General features: G+C 42.6%; 1 long non-coding RNA gene across 1 annotated transcript in view; it reads left to right on the top strand.

Annotated features, from left to right (window-relative positions):
- The first annotated feature begins 15,518 nt into the window (after nucleotides 1-15,518).
- Nucleotides 15,519-18,640, top strand: part of LOC147000108 (uncharacterized) — a 31,375-nt gene continuing 28,253 nt past the window's right edge. Inside the window, exon 1 of the long non-coding RNA XR_015046193.1 lies at nucleotides 15,519-15,737. This is a non-coding gene — a long non-coding RNA (uncharacterized LOC147000108). The remainder of the gene's footprint in view (nucleotides 15,738-18,640) is intronic.

Below are 18,640 nucleotides of genomic sequence, written 5' to 3'. Positions count from 1 at the left end.
TCTTTAAGCATATACAACCTACCAAAATTAAATTAAGAAGATAGAAGCACTTAGACCCATAACAAACAATAGAATTGAAACACCAATGTCTCCTCCACAGAAAATCAAGGGACTGAATGGGCTCGGGGGAAAATGTTTACCAAATGTTCCAAGAAGAGCTTAATGTCACTGCTTCTCTGATTGTCCCACAAAACAGAAAGTAGAGGGACACTAGCAAATGCATTCCATTAAACCAGAATTAACCAGATATACAAGCCAGATTAAGGCACGATGAAAAATAAAGTTGAAGTGGAAACTTCTAGTTTCTTTGGAAAGTTACAAAATTACATCAAATGATGTTTTGCTGGGGCACACAGGTGAAAGGATGTCTTACTAAAGTTGACAGGTGAAAGACTGTTTTCCTGAAGCAGACACAGGTGAAAGGATGTTTTGATATAGCAAACACATAAAAGAACCTGGGATGAAGGAGTATATATATATGACCCCACAGATGGTGGGAGACGAGCACTGAGCATTGGTTTGGCTTGCTCCCCCTCGATATTCTTTGCTAACGCTGTATAGGTTATGCATAACCTATGTATAACCTATGCATGTATAGGTTCACCTTATATAGCCTTGTTGAGCCCTTGAGGCTCTGCGGCAGCTTGCCCCTTCAGCAGCCTCACCTCAGGCCAGTTAGTGACCCTTGCAGTTTCTTAAAAATTGAATCACAACTGCTGGTTTGTGCCTGGTGTCTGTCTGCAGAAAGGACTGGACTGAAGCTGTTAGTTTGTATGTGGTGGCTTCCTGCCTAGAGGACTGATAAACAGTTGAAGAGTCTCATATTTGGTGTTTGCTATGGGACTGAACTGCTACTAATGATCTAACTTGCCCCTAAAGAACTATTGCTGAACAGGTCCACTTCCCCCATATCCTAATTATTTCCCTTCAACTACCTCTGCTAAGTGGTTGACCAGAGGAGAGGTTGAACCCTTATTAAAAGTAGGCCGCAAGCATTTATGCCTACAGAAAATTATGGATTAATTTATCTAGTGAACATAGGTGTAAAAATTATCAACTTAAGAACACATCAAGGAGATCATACACTAGAGCCAAAATGATGTCATTCCATGCATGAAAGATTGGGTCACCACATGCAAAACAGCAGCTGCAGCTCAACATGTAAGTAGACTTAATGGCAGCAATCATACGACCATTTTAACATGTGAAGAAAAGGCGTTTGACAAAGGTTAACTCTCGTCATAATAGAAGTCCAGAAGAAACTAGGAATAGATAAAACCTGTCTCAAAATAATAAAGGGTTATGTATGACAAGCCCTAAACAACTAGACCTAGCAAATCCTTTAAAATCAGAAACCAATTAAGGAGTCGCTACCATTCAATAGAATACTCAAAGTCTTAGCTAGAACAATATGTCAAGAGAAAGAAGTCATATATTACCTATTTGGGAGGACATGATGTTATGCTTAAAAAGACACCAAAGAATCCGCCAGAAAACTCTTAAAGACTTCCAGTCATGTGTCAGGAAACAAATCAATAGCTTTTATATCCACCAATAAAGAACTTACCAAGAGAGAAATCAGGAAAAATGTCTCATCCATAATAGCTTAAAAATGTCAAGGGGATAAACCTAACCATCGCGGTAAAGGACTTCAAGAGGAAAGTAAGATACTAAAGAGAAATCATGAAAGTCATTAGAAGAAGGAAAGCCCATCCATGCTCAGAACTCGCAGAATTAATGTTGCAGAAATGGCTATATTACTGGAAAGTGCTCTGCTTTACAGATTTAGTGACATGTCCACCAAAATTTTAATGATACTTTTTCAAAGATAGAGAAGAAACAACCCTAAAATTCTTATATAGTACTGTAAAAGACCCTGTACCGTCAAGGCAACCCTGAGCAGAGCTGGAGTATCATAACACCCAGTTTCAAATTATACTACAGAACTATAATGCCAAAGATGGCGGATGGTGGCACAAAACCAGAAACATAGACCAGTGAAATAGAACAGAGTGTCTAGAAATAAGCACACAGCTACAACCACTCAGTATTTGTCAAACACATCAAAGAGTATATCAGTAAAAAGACTGCTCCTCCAACGGGTGGTCCTGGGAGAACTGGATATCCAAATGCAGGATAATGAAATTAGTTCTACATCTCTGACTCTATGCAAAAAAAAAAAAAAACCTTGAAGTGTGCCAAAGACTTTAATAAAACACCTGGAACCTTGAAACTGCCAGAGGAGACATAGAGGTGATACTTTTCCACGTGCAGGCATAGGCAAGGCCTCCTGAAGAGAACCAACGGCACCAGAAATTATCCCGAGGATTGACAGATAGGACTTCGAGAATCTAAAAGCTCTACAAAGCACACGAAACAGACAGCTTATAAAATGGCAGAAAATCTTTGCTGATTATATACCAGATAGGACGTCAGCATTTGAAACATACCAAGAATTACAAAGATAAATAAATAAATAAATAAATATCAAACAAAGTCAAATCTTCCCATCAATAAGCGCTCTGAGAATGAAGTTGGTATGAAAATTTAATGGCGAAATCATCACCTTTTATGGTAACCTGGTAACTTCAAGAATTAACAGGGTGATACCTGGCTGCATCCTCTTCCATTTCCTTGCCCTCTTGTTAGGAATTTGCACTTGAATACCCAGGAGCCAAGGAATGCCAGGGTGCTACTCAACCCAAGGAGGTGATGCAGTTGCAAGGGAAGACATGTGGCCAGCTGAGCCCTTGTCGAGATCTGGGAGCTGGGAGCTCTGTGTAGACAGTTTAGGAGGATAAGGATGCATCCGTGGGTGATGAGCAGGGCAGAGGTAGGTTAATCATTACTAGTTCAGTGCACCGTGGCTTCTGCCGAGGCCAACTAGTTTTCCAGCTTTGCCATGCCATTTAGAACAGTGTGGAAATCACGGATTTCTATCGCACCCCAGAACTGGAAGGCCAGTGCTTCAGCCAGCCAGATCCAGCCAGGGTTTAAATGATGCCATCATTCTCTGTTCTTTGCTCTGTTTCTGCAGTCTACTTCTGTATGTCCCAAGCTGCCCTCTTCTCATGGCACAGACAAGAGCTAGTGCCTGTCCTTCATCGCTCATTCTTAGTAATTCCTGGGGAAGGATTCTTGCCAGTTGATCAGTGGAAGACATATTTGAACACGCACAACACTTTGTGGGAATCATAAAGATCAGAGATGGGTTGTTGGAAAAGTCACCAAATGAACCAGAAAATCTGTTTGGCCCCAGTAAGGGCACTGGGGTCAGCACTGGGGTCAAGTGCCTGTCAGTATTGTAGTGAAAAGGCACAGTATGTGGGCTGCACTATGTCCTAACTTCAGGTGTCTGGTGGGGCAGCTGAAGGGAGAGTGAGGGCCAGGACCCTAGGGCTGCTGGAGACTTTGTAATACTGAGGACACTTGCTGGTTGTAAGTGGGGCAGCTATGAATGTATGAGTTAGGCTGGAAAGACAGAATTATTTAGCAGCAGACAAGGTGTGTGTGTGCCTGTGTGTGTTTTTTTGCTTGTATCTTAGTAAATACAGATATTTTACTCTTTCCATTGGGGAATAAATTACTGTGGCTTTATAGCCCTTATAGGAGTTTCTGGAAACTCTAATTGGATGAATCCCAAACCCAAAATTCTTTTCTGAGCTTCCAGCGCCCTCCCCCAGATCCTCACTGGGGACGGAAAAGGGGTCAGCTTTCTTGCCTCTGACAGATCCTGTTTTACCCTCCAGATGGAGCAATCTTAGTACAATCTGTCCTTTTTCCTTTTTCTTATCCGCATTACTCCCAGAGCATGGGTGATCTGCCCCTTCCATTCTCACCCCCAGGAGGTCATGCTACAGCCTTGACCAAGGCCCTTGTTCAATCAGAAATGAGTGGGTGGAAGCCCCTTTGTCACCTAATCTGAGTTCTCTGCCATTTTCCTTCTCTTGATATTTGTATCCCACAGCACCATCCACGTCTATGGCTTAGGGAGCATTACTGATGTTATATCATCTATGAATCGAACGACTCCTGCCTTCCTTGTCTTAGAAAAATGTCTCCTGGTGCCAAATGTCTGTCATCCTGGCTCTGTGGTTTCCCTGTGCATTGTTTATGGTAGAAGAGCTGATATATATATGCCTTTGGAATCTGAGGCATTAACTTGTTGTAAATCGGCCTTTGGTGCCCAGAGGTAACAATTACCTCCCTCATTAATAGATTTCCCCAGTCTCACTCATAAAGCAACCATGGAACATCTCTGGGGACAGGGCAGGGAAATGTATCCAGGATCGGGAACAGTCAGGAACCCAGGGTGGGGGTGGGGAGTTTGTGCCCTCTTTCCCTAGGGCCTTCCCAGCAGACTTGAAAATGTGTGTCCCTGTCTCTAGCCCCCGCCCAGGACCACATCTCCCTTGCATGAAGAGTGTGGGATGACCAAGCAGAACTCTGGGCTCAGATCTCTAAGCACTGGGCTGACTCAGGGAGGGGCAAATTGGTCTCTAGGGAGCATCAGAGTTGAGCCAGATCTTTTGGTCATGGGTCTGTTTCTTTAGAGTACTTGAGGATATCAGGATCTTAAGGACTTGCCAAAGGGTCACCCAGCAAGCTGATGGCTGATAGCTAACAAGAAGGAAAACAGAAGGTGCCAGGCAGTATGCTTGTCCTGCTTTTCTGAAGTTGGGCACATGGACTCTCTTTGGTTGGGAAATAAATTGATTTCTAATCCAGGCAGTAATACTTGCTGTTCTCTGGGGGGCAGAGGAGTTGCAGTTCTGAGGCTACAAGGCTGCTGGGTATGGTAGATTGTGAGGGTCTACTGTCCCTCTCTCCTACAGTACCTGTTGTAGCATAGTAGTGCATAGTGGGCTGTCTCTGCCCTTGGTCACTCGGAGAGACTATGTTGAGGTGGGTTCCTGTGTCTCTTCAGGGATGTTAATTTGTGAAAATAATTTGTATGTGTTTGGATAGAGACGGTTTTCATTTTCAGGGTTAACTTCACTTGTCTGCTGAAGATGCCTGACTTCCCATGTGGCACACAGGTGTGAGGGTGGGACCTCCCTGCTCCTGCTGGGTGTGCTCAGCAGGGTATAGCTCAGAAGTAGTTAACAAGCAGATAAATAGTAAATGTTCCAGCACACTATGGGTAGGGTGCCCTGCCCTCCTGGATCTGTTTAATTTTTACCCTCAGTTCCCTCTTTGAACTCCTTCATTCCAGTGTGTGGTATTCAACCGAGTAAGTGGCTTTAGAAGCTAGCTTTTGTTTTTATTTGTGTGTGTGTAAAATGTACACAAAACCATTATTCAGGCCACTATTAAACTTAGAATTCAGTGACATTAGATATTTTCATATCTGCATAACCCCTGGCATGATTAGCTCATCTTCCTGAAGAGAAGCTCTTCACATCACCCCCTGCATCCTTCTTACCATTAGTCCACTTTATGTCTCCAAGAACTTTCTCCACGGAGTCTCCTGATGTGAGTAGAATTGTACAGTCTGTCTGTCTGTTCTCGTTAGGCATGGTCATTCAGCATAAAGTCTTCCAGGTTTATCTATGTAGCTTATGTCTGAAAGTCTTCATTTAAAGGGTTGAATAATATTCTACAATGGGACTGGACACTATGGGATCTCCCAATAAGTTAGTGTGCCAGAGACTGAGGTTGAATAGAGAAGCAGGCTACCAAAGCTAGGTGGTTGTCTGAGTGGCTTAGCAATATTTCCTGTTTCCCTAATCCAGTACATACATACTTACACACACACACACACCACACACACACACACACATATATATATATATGCATAAACACGTACACAGATAGACATACACACATATACACATACACACATACACACATATATACACATGCATACACACAGACACATACACAGATAGACATACACATATATACATATATATACATGTATACACACATACATATATACACATACACACATAAAAACACATATATACACACATATACATATGCATACACATGGATACACATATACACACGTATATATACATGCATACATATATATACATAGACATACACACATACACAAACAGACATACACACATACATACACACATACATGTACACATACATATATACATATACACACATATAAGCACACATATACACATATATACACACATATACATATGCATACACATGGATACACATGTACACACATATATATACATGCATACATATACATGCATATACATACATAGATAGACATACACACATACACAAATAGACATACACACATACATACACACATATATACACATACATGCACATGTACACATATATACACACGTACACATATGTACATACACACAGGTATACATACATATACATACACACACACATATATATATATATACATACATACACATACACAGAAAAACATACACATAAACATACATACATACATACATACATATACATACATACATGCATGCACACACATACATACACACATGTATATATAGCTGCTTGAAATTGCAGAGTTCTTTAGTTGTAGCAGTGACATGCTGGATGGGAAGCCTAAAACATTAACAGCCTGGACCTTTGTAGAGACAGTCTGTGGACTACTGTTTTATATAACAGACTATGGAGTTAAAAGCCATGGTTCAGCTTTTTCTGTAAGCTGCCAGAGGCGACCAATGAAGATAGTTCACTGTTCTCATGACCCTACAAAATCATGCAAATCAAGAGTTTGGAATCTTTAAGTTCACTTTAAGAACACCGGAGAAACTCCCCAGGCCATCAAGGGTATGCATATTCTCAAAGCCACCAAGTATCTGAAAGATGTCACTATAAAGAAGCAATACGATGTGTCATTCTGGAGGTATAATATTGGAGTTGGTGGGTGCGCCCAGGCTAAACAGTGGGACTGGACACAGCGTCGGTGACCCCAAAAGAGTGCTGAGTGTTTGCTGCACATGCTTAAAAATGCAGAGAGTAATGCTGAACTTAAGGGTTTAGATGTAAGTTCTCTAGTCACTGAATGTATCCCGGTAAACAAGGCACCGAAGCTGCACCAACGAATCTACAGAGCTCATGGCCCTGTTAACCCATATAATAGCTCTTCCTGCCACATTGAGATGATCCTCCCTGAGAAGGAACAGACTTTTCTAAAGCCGGAAGAGGGGGCTGCACAGAAGAAAAGGATATCCCAGAAGAGACCAAAGAAACAAAAATGTATGGCATGGGAATGAATTCAGCATAAAGTAAATGCAACTAAAACTAAAAAAAAAAAAAAAAAAAAAAAAAAAGGGCACAGTTCAGATGCTTAGTTATCTAAGTGGCCTTGGGGTTTTGTCTTTCTCACAAAATCCTGTTCCTATCACTAGGGATTGTGAGGGTGAAGTCGATAGCCAATAGGAAATGCACACCACACCTATAGATCGGCCGTTTGATCAGGAGGTAGCTTTAATGCCAGTCTTGATTTCCCTCTGGTAGGTTCTTGATGTTGTTTGTAGATCTTGGCAAAGCTTTTTATTGGTTTTAGTCTCAATTTCCCTGTCTGTTATAATTTTCCATGTGCATTTCTGTGTAGGTGGGGCAGAGGACAATCTTGGGTGTTGCCTCTCGGGTACAATTTGCTTGGGTTTTTGAGACAGGATCTCTCGTTGCTCTGTAATTGGACAGGTAGGCTGGGGAGGGGTGCTGGACAGTGAGCCCTGGATGCCTGCCTGTCCTCTCAGGCTCCTCAGCGCTGGGACTGTAAGATTTCACCACGCCATGCCTGTTTTCTTTTCTTTCTTTCTTTATCATGGGTTCTGGGGTTGGATCTTGGGTCCTCATGTTTTCAAGGTAGGCTTTCATTTTACCAATCAAACTCTCTTCCCAGCTCGGTAGGGGGCATTATTTGTGGAAGCCATTCACTGCCTTTAAAAAAGGCAAAAGCTCATAGGAAATCCACAGTTGCTGAGTTTTGTTTTCAACTTCCTCTACGTCATCCTGTGTTAGGGCATCTAAGCATCTCGCAGTATCCAGGGAACAAATCAGAATCTGGCTCAGTCTGTGCCAGCCCTATTGCAGTGCCAGGCAGCCAGCAGTACAGAGCACAGATGATAGGGCCCAGAAGGGGTGGGCTTAAAAAAAGCCGTCTTTCCCACAGCTTGGCACGCAGCCTAAACCCACTGCTAGCTGAAAGGGTGCCAACCTGCCCAGCACGTTTGAATTTGCAAATTGTCTCCTGTTTACTATCAGAGGATCTGCAATGCTGAAGCTCCTTGTGGGTTTCGTGCTGCTGTAATGAGCCCTGTTGGGGAGCGGGTCTTCACAAACCTCAGCGTGTTTAAGGAACAGGCCGCTTCATCTGAAGGTGAATGAGTCATAAAAGGATTATTCAAGGATATTTTCTTTTCTTTTCTTTTCTTTTTTTTTTCCCCTGGACTGGATTTGAGCATTTGCTGGTTTAGAGGTGGGGATGGGAAATGGCTGAGCCTTTGAGAGCGGGAAGAGGGTCTGGGATTGGAAACCATCGCTTGTTAGGGGACTCTGTCTACGGTTCAGCTGGGATGACAATCCACTCGAGTTATGTTGTATTTAAAAAAAAAAGCGTGGCGTGAGTCCAGCGGTTGAAATGCAGACGCCCACATGTATTTATATTCCTGGGGCTTGGGCCATGTGTGTGGTGACACAGCGAGCTAGAAAGTCGTGGAACTGAAAATAACATATGTCTGTCTCAAGTGCCAGAGGAAATTGTAGCGTTAGTGAGAAGGAGCAGGGTGCAGATTTAGAGAGAGGAACGAAGTGCCTCCTGTGTAGCTGTGGTGTTTATCCTCAGGCCCTCGCGTCTCCTCACACATAGTGGGAGCAGCCGCAAAACCGACAGGAAAACACATGCAGAGCTGGGCCCAGGGCCTGCTTCCAGAGCAGGTTTGCTTTATGGAACTCTGCCTTGGAAATGAGGTTCTGGCAGATTGAATTTTGACCCTGCCATGGGCCCAGGCTGTGGCTTTCTGAGTGCCTGGGAGTCTAGTCTATGAGAAAGAAGCTGTGGATGGTACTAAATCTGGGCAGACAAGTGCTGGAAAGAAAGGGGTTCCTCTTCACCTCAAAACTGCCTGGACTTAAACACAGCTCAAAGAGAGGACTGAGGAGGTGGCCCAGTAAGTAAAGTGCTTACTGTGAGAACACAAGGTCCTGCGTTCAATTCTCAGAACTCATGTGAAAGCCAGCAGCTGGATATGGCAGTGCAGCTTGTAATCCTTGCAAGCTCTGTGGGGGGTGGGGGTGGGGGTGGGGGCGGGGGCGGGGGCGGGGCAGCAGAGCAGGTGTATCCTAGGGGTTGCTGGGCAAGCCAGGCTTGCCTACTTGGCAAACTCCAAGCTAGTGAGAGACCCTGCCTCACAAAAAACCATGGATGATAGCTAAGGCTGTTTGCATCTACGTTCACATGTGTTATTGTGTGTACATTAATGTGTGTTACACACTTTACCCATGTTACACACACACACACACACACACACACACTTCCAAGTAAAAAAAGCACAAATTACTTGCAGTACTTGCAGTCTTTTGAGAAGCAGAGAGTCCCATCTAAATCTTCTCTGGATCCAGGGCTCACTACTTCTGTAGGATGGTATCTATAAAGATGGCTCTGAGTGTTTCTAAAAACAGAGGCCAAAAAGTTGAAGAATGACTGATTGGTCAAATGTCTTTTTTTTTTTTTTAATTCCCTGAAAGCAAAGTAAGTGATTCAGCTCCCTTGATCCCATTTATTTACTCTGTCACTGTGACCTTATCAGACACAGTCGATGATATGGAACACATTAGGTTTTTACAGATAGAACTCAACCGAAAGAGTGGACTTAGATGTCTTCCTCTGATTCTGGGGTTCATCTCTCTCAGATACTTTTAACAACCTGGAGTCCTCTTTCAGACTCCACTGTGGTCTGGAACTACCCCGCTGGACCCTCAGATGGGGCTCCAAGTGACAAGATCTTATCATTTACCACCATCTGTCATCCCTTCTTCACCTCTAGAGCAGACATATTCTCTCCACCTGCTAGGATCTCCTTTCCCTCCCAGCCTCCAACTCCGGTGGATCACACAGACCTTTCCCTTGAATTTCCTTCCCCTCACTCAAACTTTTGTCCCAATCTGCAACTCCAGCAGGCATTCTTTGGGAACCTGCCAGCTAAGCCTGCTGGTAAGGCAAGTAGGCCATCAAAGCAGATAGGAGAACTTCAGGTCTTCACTCTTCCTCCTCTCGTCCACATCCACTCTGTCTTCTCTCCAGCTTTGTGGCAGACTATGTGCTGTATCCTCTTCTCACTGTCTGGCCCCATTCCCAGAGGACTAAGCAGATACTGGTGGAGCATACTCTCTTCTGTGATTCCCCCACATCCCACTCTTCCTAGCCCAATCCCATTCCTAAGTAGTGAACTCCTAAGGAACACATTTTACTGGGAACCTCCAGTGGCCACACCTAGCAGGATCCCAGAAGAATTCCCTACCAGGAAATACAGACAGCACACCCTCCTAAGAACCAAAGAGTACAACCAAATCCAAGGGACAAAATACCCACTCAGCAAAGACAAGACCAGATATTAGTACCCAGAATTGCAATTATCCTAAACTGAGATACCTAGATGCCAGCACAAAAACACAATCGACCACAACCCAGTTATCCCACTGGCCATGACAACTGCAACATAGATGAAGCACAAGACAAAGACCTTAAAATAGCCTTTATGAATATGATAGACATCCTTAGAGAGGAAATGAATAAACCCCCTAAGTAAATCTATGAAAACACAAACACGGGAAGGAGATGAATAAAAGAGTTCAAGACCTGAAAGTGCAAATAGATTCAGTAAAGAAAGCCAAACTGAGGAAAATCTGGAAATGAAAATATCAGGAACTCAGGAAGCTCTGAGGGAAACCCCATCAACAAAATGTAAGATATCGAAGAGTAAATCTCAGGCACTGAAGACTCAACAGAAGAAGTGATTAATGCCCCCCCCCAATGTTAAATATATTAAAAAAAGAGTCCTGGCACAAAACATCCAGGAAATCTGGGGCAGTATGAAAAAACTAAATCTAAGAATAATAGGAAGAGAGGAAGGAGAAGAAAGTTCAAAGGCACAGAAAATATTTCCAAAAAAAAAATAATAATAGTCATAGAGGAAAATTTCCCTGACCTAAAGAAGGAAAGCCTATGAAGGTACAAGAAGTAGAACACTAAATAAACAGGATCAGGGAAGAAATTACCTCAGCACATAATAACCAAAACAGTAAAAGTACAGAACAAAGAGAGAATATTAAAAGCTGCAAGAAAAAAGAATGACAGAGTAACAGGAATCCAAGCACTGCTCATTGATAACTCTCAACACCAATAGTCTCAATTCCCCAAGAAAAAGACATAGACTAATAGAATGGATATAAAAACAGGATCCATCCTTCTGCTAAGTCCAAGAAACAGACCTTAACATCAAAGATAGACATCATCTCAGGGTATCATGATGGAAAAAAAGTCATCCCAAGCAAACTGACCTAAGAAGCAGGCTGGCATAGATATTTTAATATCTGAAAAAAATATAGTTTAAACTAAAATTGATTAGAAGAGATAGGGAAGGACACTCTATACTCATCAAAGGTAAAATCCACCAAAAAGACATTGTAATTTCTATCATAATGGCACCGATGTTCATAAAAGAAACTCTACTACAGCTTAAGGCACATATTGACCTTCACATACCAATATCCCACTTTTGCCAATAGACAGGTCATCCAGACAAAAACCTAAATAGATAAATACTGATGTTAGCTGAAGTTATAAATCAAATGGACCTGACATATATTTACAGAACATTTTACACAAACACACAAAAATTATACCTTCCTCCCAGAATCTCTTGGAGCCTTCTCCAAAATTGACCCCACACTTGGAATCAAAGCAAGTCTCAGTAAATACAATAAAATTGAAATAACACTTTGAATCATATCTATCATGGATTGAAGTTGAATATCAACAAGAGAAACAACAGAAATATTACATATGCATAGAAACTGAACTACCCACTATCTCATGAAATATGGGTCAAGACATTAACAAGACAGAAATTAAATACTTTGTAGATTTGAATGAAAACACAACACACCCAAGCTTATGGGACACAATGAAAGTGGTTCTAAGAGGCAAATTCATAGCACTATGAGCCTACATAAACACTGAAGAGATCCCATACTACCAGTAATTTAACTCTAGAACAAAAAGAAGAAATCCACACTGCAAAGCAGTAGACTACAAAGACTTCAACATAAAAATAGACACTTCGCTGGGCGTTGGTGGCGCACGCCTTTAATCCCAGCACTCAGGAGGTAGAGGCAGGTGGATTTCTGAGTTCGAGGCCAGCCTGGTCTACAGAGTGAGTTCCAGGACAGCCAGGGCTACACAGAGAAACCCTGTCTTGAAAAACCAAAAAAAAAAAAAAAAACCAAAAAAAAAAAAACCAACCAACCAAACAAACAAACAAAAAACAAACAAAAACAAACAAAAACAAACAAACAAAAACAAACAAACAAACACAAACAAACAAACAAACAAAACAGATACTTCAAACCTGATAGAAGAGAAAGTGGAGGATAGCCTTGAACTCACTGGCACAGAAAAAGCTTTCTGAATAGAATAATGTTAACACATGCAGACCAACAATTAACAAATGTGACCTCATGATACTGAAATGATTGTGCATGGCAAAGGACACCATCATTTGGACAAAGCAGCAGCCTACAGAATGGGAAAATTTTACCCAACTACATATCTGACATCTGATACAGCGCTAGTATCCAAAATGTATAAAGAACTTAAAAACCCCAGACATCAAGAAAACAAATAACAACTAAAAGAATGGGGTACAGCTCTAAACAGAAGTCTCAAAAGAGGAAACTCAAATGGCCGAGAAACACTTAAAGAAACATTCAACATCAGGGAAATGCGAATCAAACCTACTTTGAGATTTCATCGACACCTGTCAGACTAGCTAAGATCAATAAAGCAAGGGACAGCTCTGCTAGTGAAGGTGAGGAATAAGGAGGACACTCACCCACTGGTGGTAGGAGTGCAAACTTCTACAGCGACTGTGGACATCGGTGTGGTGTTCCTCAGGAAGATAAGGCATTATCTAGTTCAAGATCCAGCTATACCACTGTTAAACATATATACAAAGGACACTTCACCCTATCTCAGAGATACTTGCTCAACCATATTTATTGCTGCTCTATTCATAATAGCTAGAAACTGGAAAAAAATCTACATGTCTCTCAACAGATGAATAGATAAAGAAAATATCGCACATTTACAGAATGTAATATTACTCAGGCATTAAACAAATGAAACAATGAAATTCACAGGTCAATAGCTGGAATTGGAAAAAAATCATCTTGAATGAGATCACCTAGACCCAGAAAGACAAATATGATATATATTCACTTATAGGTGGATATTAGCTATTAGTCAATGATAACCAAGCTACAATCTGTAGAACCATTAGGTATATAGTAAGGGACTTGGGGAAACAGATATCCCTTGGAAAGGGAAATAGAATAGATAGTTATGGATGGATGGGGAAGCCACTGGAATGGGAGGAAGAAGTGGGTAGAGGAAGAGAAAGGGTGGACAAAGGAGGGAGAGGGAGAGACAACTAAAATCAGGTTCATTTGGAGGTAGCATGGATATCTAACACACCAGAAATTTCTTAGAGTATATACATAATGAAGGTGATCTAAATGAAATTGCCAAATAATGGGGAAGACAGAGCCCCAACTGGACATCTCTTGTCACCAAATGAAGGGTTCAGTATCAGGAATGGGTTAAATCTAACTGAACTCGCGGCCAAAGGAAGATCCAACGCGAACTTCCAAACAACCCAGGCTGTTTCAAGGCTATAAGTTTTTCTCCAAAAACTGACAACAAGGCCCCACAGCTGAAGACAACACTTCTACAACCCAATGAACATGGAGAAGTCAAGCTTGTGCCTACACAAGTCTTCCCCCAAGGGCCAGCATCTTTGGTATAGGCAGATATTCTACATGCTACCAAAAGAGAAACATAAACTCCAACCCAGCTACAAGCCCTTTGATCAAAAATGGTGTCTTGGCTGCAAGATAAGCTAGTGTGATGGTCGTACAATGCTTGTGGGAATAACTAACCAATGTCTGATTTGGCTCAAGGCCCACTCTATGAGATGGAGCCCAAACCAGACATTGTTTCCTCCTGCAGCAGATGGGAACAAATGCAGAGACCCACACCTAGACAATATGCAGAAACAGAGACACCTTAGAAAATTCAGCCCTCAATGGGATGTCTCCATCAAGTTCCTCCACTCAGGGCTCAGGGAACTCTGTGGAAGTAGAGGCAGGAAGGGTGTAAGAGCCAGAGGGGATGGAGGATGCCAACAACAACAAAGCCCTCTAAATCAATGGGATTGACACACACATAAACTTGCAGAGATGAGGCAGGATGACAGGTCTACACCAATGTGTGTGTGTGTGTGTGTGTGTGTGTGTGTTTCTCGCTGTTTAGCTTACAGGTTCTTTTGGTGTATATTATGACTTCTAGTTTGTGTTTTATCATATTCCTGAGTGTACAAATGAATGGGTTTCTGTATTTGTATCTGTATCATATGTGTCATTTGTATCTGTATCATCTTATATCTGTATCTGTATATGTGTCATCTGTATCTGTATCATCTTATATCTGTATCTGTATATGTGTCATCTGTATCTGTATGTTTCTTTTGCCTTTTCTTGAGCTCTTTTCCTTCTGCTTTTTTTCCTATTCCAATGTGTTAGTTTTTGGTTTTATATAATTTAATTTTTAAAATATCATTCCTTATAGGCTTGTTCATTTTTTTTAATGACACAGAAAGGAAATAGATCTAGATTGGAGGATATATGAGAGAGAGAGACAGAGAGAGAGACAGAGAGAGAGACAGAGAGAGAGAGAGAGACAGAGACAGAGAGAGACAGAGAGAGAGACAGAGAGAGAGACAGAGAGACAGAGAGAGGTGAGAGGATTGTTATTATAAGAGACAAAATATATTTCCAACAAGAAGAAAAAGAAAACCAGGTAGGAGTGGGAGCTGAGCAGACTTCAAGAATAACCATGAAAGGAGAAAGCTCTGGTCAAGCAATGCAAGAGACACCAACTACCTTGTTATTTGTTTGGAATATGCCTGGGAGAGTCCTCAAGTCTGCAGAGTGGCTGTGTGAGGTTCAGGATCATGATATGATGTAAGATGATATGAGTTATTGCTTTGTTAAGCAATGTTTTCAGCCACCAATCTGAAGCTGTAGTGGAAATAACAGCCAGGTTGAGAGCATCTGAACATAGGGAAGGTACTTGTGGTACAAGGATGGAGCATGTCTGACATTTATGAAGGCAAAGAGAGAGATGTTTAATGATTAACTGAGAGAAGGCATGATCAATTGGAAGCTGCACAGGTGACATAATTTAGAGAATAGGCGGTAGCTTGGCTGGGCCTTGTCTCTGAGGGACTGGAATGAGAAGCCTGAAGGCTTTTTTTGTGGTTGATGGAGAGCTCTGACTTTAGCAGGTTGTACACTAGCCTTGCCCAGATGCTCTAGATGCTCAAGAAAAAGAAATACAAGGCCAAGTGTTCATGTTGACAAAGGACATGATGGATGGACCAGCCAAGAGCAAATCACAGCAGCTCGGCTGGGAGTGGAGGAAAGATAGAATCATGATAACAGTGAGTATTGAGCCATCTCTCTGCGTTACCACACCCCTGGGTACTGTATTTATTTGACAGGGATTAAAAAAAAATATTTAGAATTCTCCATGGATGCCACTAGAGAAGGTAGAAATGATAAATCTGTGTCCATAAGGACACCTGAATTTCTATTTCTGGAGCTGAGGGTGGAGCTGGGTGATTCAACCCCAGGAAATCTGTGCTTTGTCACCAGGGTGGGGTGACTTGGTTGGGAGGAGGACGGGGACTGGGCACTTCAGAGGGAGGGGCTCCTTGCTCTGTCTTGAGTCACAGAATAGAGAACTACATGCTGGTGTTTGTCTTTCTTCTTTGTGGTGTCCACGGAGCTGCTCTCCTCCTCAGCCTCCATTGCTGTCCGAATCACAGTGACCTTTAACTATACAGGTTGATGGAAAGGCTGATGTGATCCATACTGACCTAGCAGCTCCCAGGCACTGAGTACAATCCAAGGCAAGGCTCGTAGCTTGCCCTCAAAGTAGTAAGAGAAGTAGATCACACAGCTCCAGTGGCAGGGACACGAGACAGAGAGAGAGAGAGAGAGAGAGAGAGAGAGAGAGAGAGAGAGAGAGAGAGAGAGAGAGAGAGAGAGAAAGAGAGGGGGGAGGGGAGGGGAGGGGAGGGGAGGGGAGGGAGAGGAAAAGAGAGAGAGAGATCTGGTTGAACTGGAATAGTAGCTGGCACGCATCGAAGTCTGGAGAAATGTTGGGTGTTTCTATATGGCTTTCTGCATGCTGAATGGCATTGCCCTTTTGATCTTCCCTGAGCAGGAGAGAAGCTTTTTTGTTGTTGTTGTTGTTGTTGTTGTTGTTTTTTGTTTGTTTTTTGTTTTTTTCGAGACAGGGTTTCTCTGTATAGCCCTGGCTGTCCTGGAACTCACTTTGTAGACCAGGCTGGCCTCGAACTCAGAAATCTACCTGCATCTGCCTCCCAAGTGCTGGGATTAAAGCCGTGCACCACCACAGCCCGGCAGGAGAGAAGCTTATATCTCAGAGAATCTAAAGCTTAGAGAACCCATGATTAGTGAGCAATGTCTTGCCTAGTGAATGGCTGGGCTGGAGTTAAGCTTACTGCTTCATTTTCCAACAGTTCTTTCTCCTTGGCTCTGAGAACAACCTCATATTGGCTCAGATTCAAGTGATAACCTGAGTCTTTCTCACCAGCCAGTGACTTCATCACCCTGGGGGGCACCCTTAGGCATAACCATGCACCTAGAGGCTGGCACACTCAGACTTCTTGGTCCTTGAACCTCTGCTGTGTCCTTATCTTTTCCCCATTACTTAGATACCATTTTTATCTCAAAAAACTCAAAGGTTTTATGGCATACCTGCTGCTCTCAACTGCTCTTCCTTGTCTGGCTGTTTGTTTTAAGAAATCATATCAGGTTTTGCCTGATTTTAGAGCACCACACATTCAAAGTCATAAAGAGATCGAAGGTGGCTGTTGGTTGACAGAGCATTTATGCCCAGAAGGAAGAAACGCATCCCAAGGCAATTCCCACATCCCTCTTTCCTTAGTGGGTTTACCCTGAGACACCCCTAGTGTCCTTTAGACTCTCTTTTCTTTCATGCTTTTGCTGGTGTGTATTTGTGTGTGTTGTGTAGGGGGGGGGTGAGGCCAGGCAGTTCTTGAGGGTGGGTAGATCATTCTAGACCATTTTTGGATGTTTTCACAGCTGTTTCATTTTCATGAGTTCTGCTCAGCTGTCCAAGGCTGCCAACGTGTCTCAACTTGTGTCTTGTGCCTATATCTTCTTCCAGGTCACGCTCCTTTCCAGTCCTGGGTCTTCACTGAGAAGGTCTTTGAATAGTGAATTATGACCAGCAATGGCAGAAAGTAGGGTGTGGAGGGCAGAGTCTATTCTCACCCCCAATACTATTTATCTCTTTCTTTCTTGACTCTAGGAGCCAGCCACCAGCTCTCCTCACTCGGACATTCTTCCTGATGCTCCTGCCCCTTGTGTTGCAAACTTGGGGGCCTCTGGACTTAGGAGGAGAGTCACTCGAGATGGGCAGAGAGAGCAGTGTTGGTTTGAGCCTCTCCCTTCTAGGGAGCACAGAGGCTCTAGACCTGCTCAAGGAGGGGCATGAGGGAGAAAAGTGGGTAGTGGTGGGGTATCAAAAACTAAGGCCGTACAAACAAACCTTATGCAAACACATTAGTTAGTAAGCTAATTTCAAGCAACAACTTTGAAAAAAAACATTAAAGCAGAATTACCCTGCATGGAGAGACAATATCACTTTCTATATTCATTTTAAGCCTAAAAAAAGCCTAATTGTAGAGGAATTCGTGTGTGTGTGTGTGTGTGTGTATGTGTGTGTGTGTCTGTATATGCCACTGTGTGCAGTCTTCATACATGTGTGTAGATGCCTGAGGTCAAGGTTGAATGTCTTCTCTATTTCTCTAATTGTGAAGATTTTTCTCCCTCATGGGGTCTCATGTAGCTCAGGCTGGTTTCAGATGTAAATTGTAATTGAGGGTGAGCCTGAACTTCTGATCCTCTTGCCTCTACCTCACTAGGGCTGGGATTATAGGTATGCAGCATCAGGCTCAGTTTATGAATGCTAGGCAGTCACTCTTCCACCTAAGCTACATACATCTCCAGTCTTGGGGGAAATCCTTCCTGTTAATGAGCTACAATGAATCAATCTTTTATTTTACGATTATTGCTTTCTACACATCATTTTTTATATCCCAAGAAATGCTTGCCTATCTCCAGGCCACAAAGATGTTCTGTTACCTTCCAGCGAGTTCACTGCTCATCGTTCAAGTTTACTTCTGTGTTACTCTTGGGGTTGACTTTTATGAGTAGTGTGAGGCTTTTCCTCTTTTCCCAGTTCCCCACGGGAAATTCTATTGGCCAAGAAAATTGATCCATAAAATGG

This window comes from Mus caroli, unplaced genomic scaffold, assembly GCF_978045245.1.
Source record: "Mus caroli unplaced genomic scaffold, Mus_caroli_1 scaffold_20, whole genome shotgun sequence".
NCBI classification, from domain to species: domain Eukaryota; kingdom Metazoa; phylum Chordata; class Mammalia; order Rodentia; family Muridae; genus Mus; species Mus caroli.
Note: the sequence above shows the minus strand (reverse complement) of the source record. Positions and strands in the feature narration are given on the sequence as shown.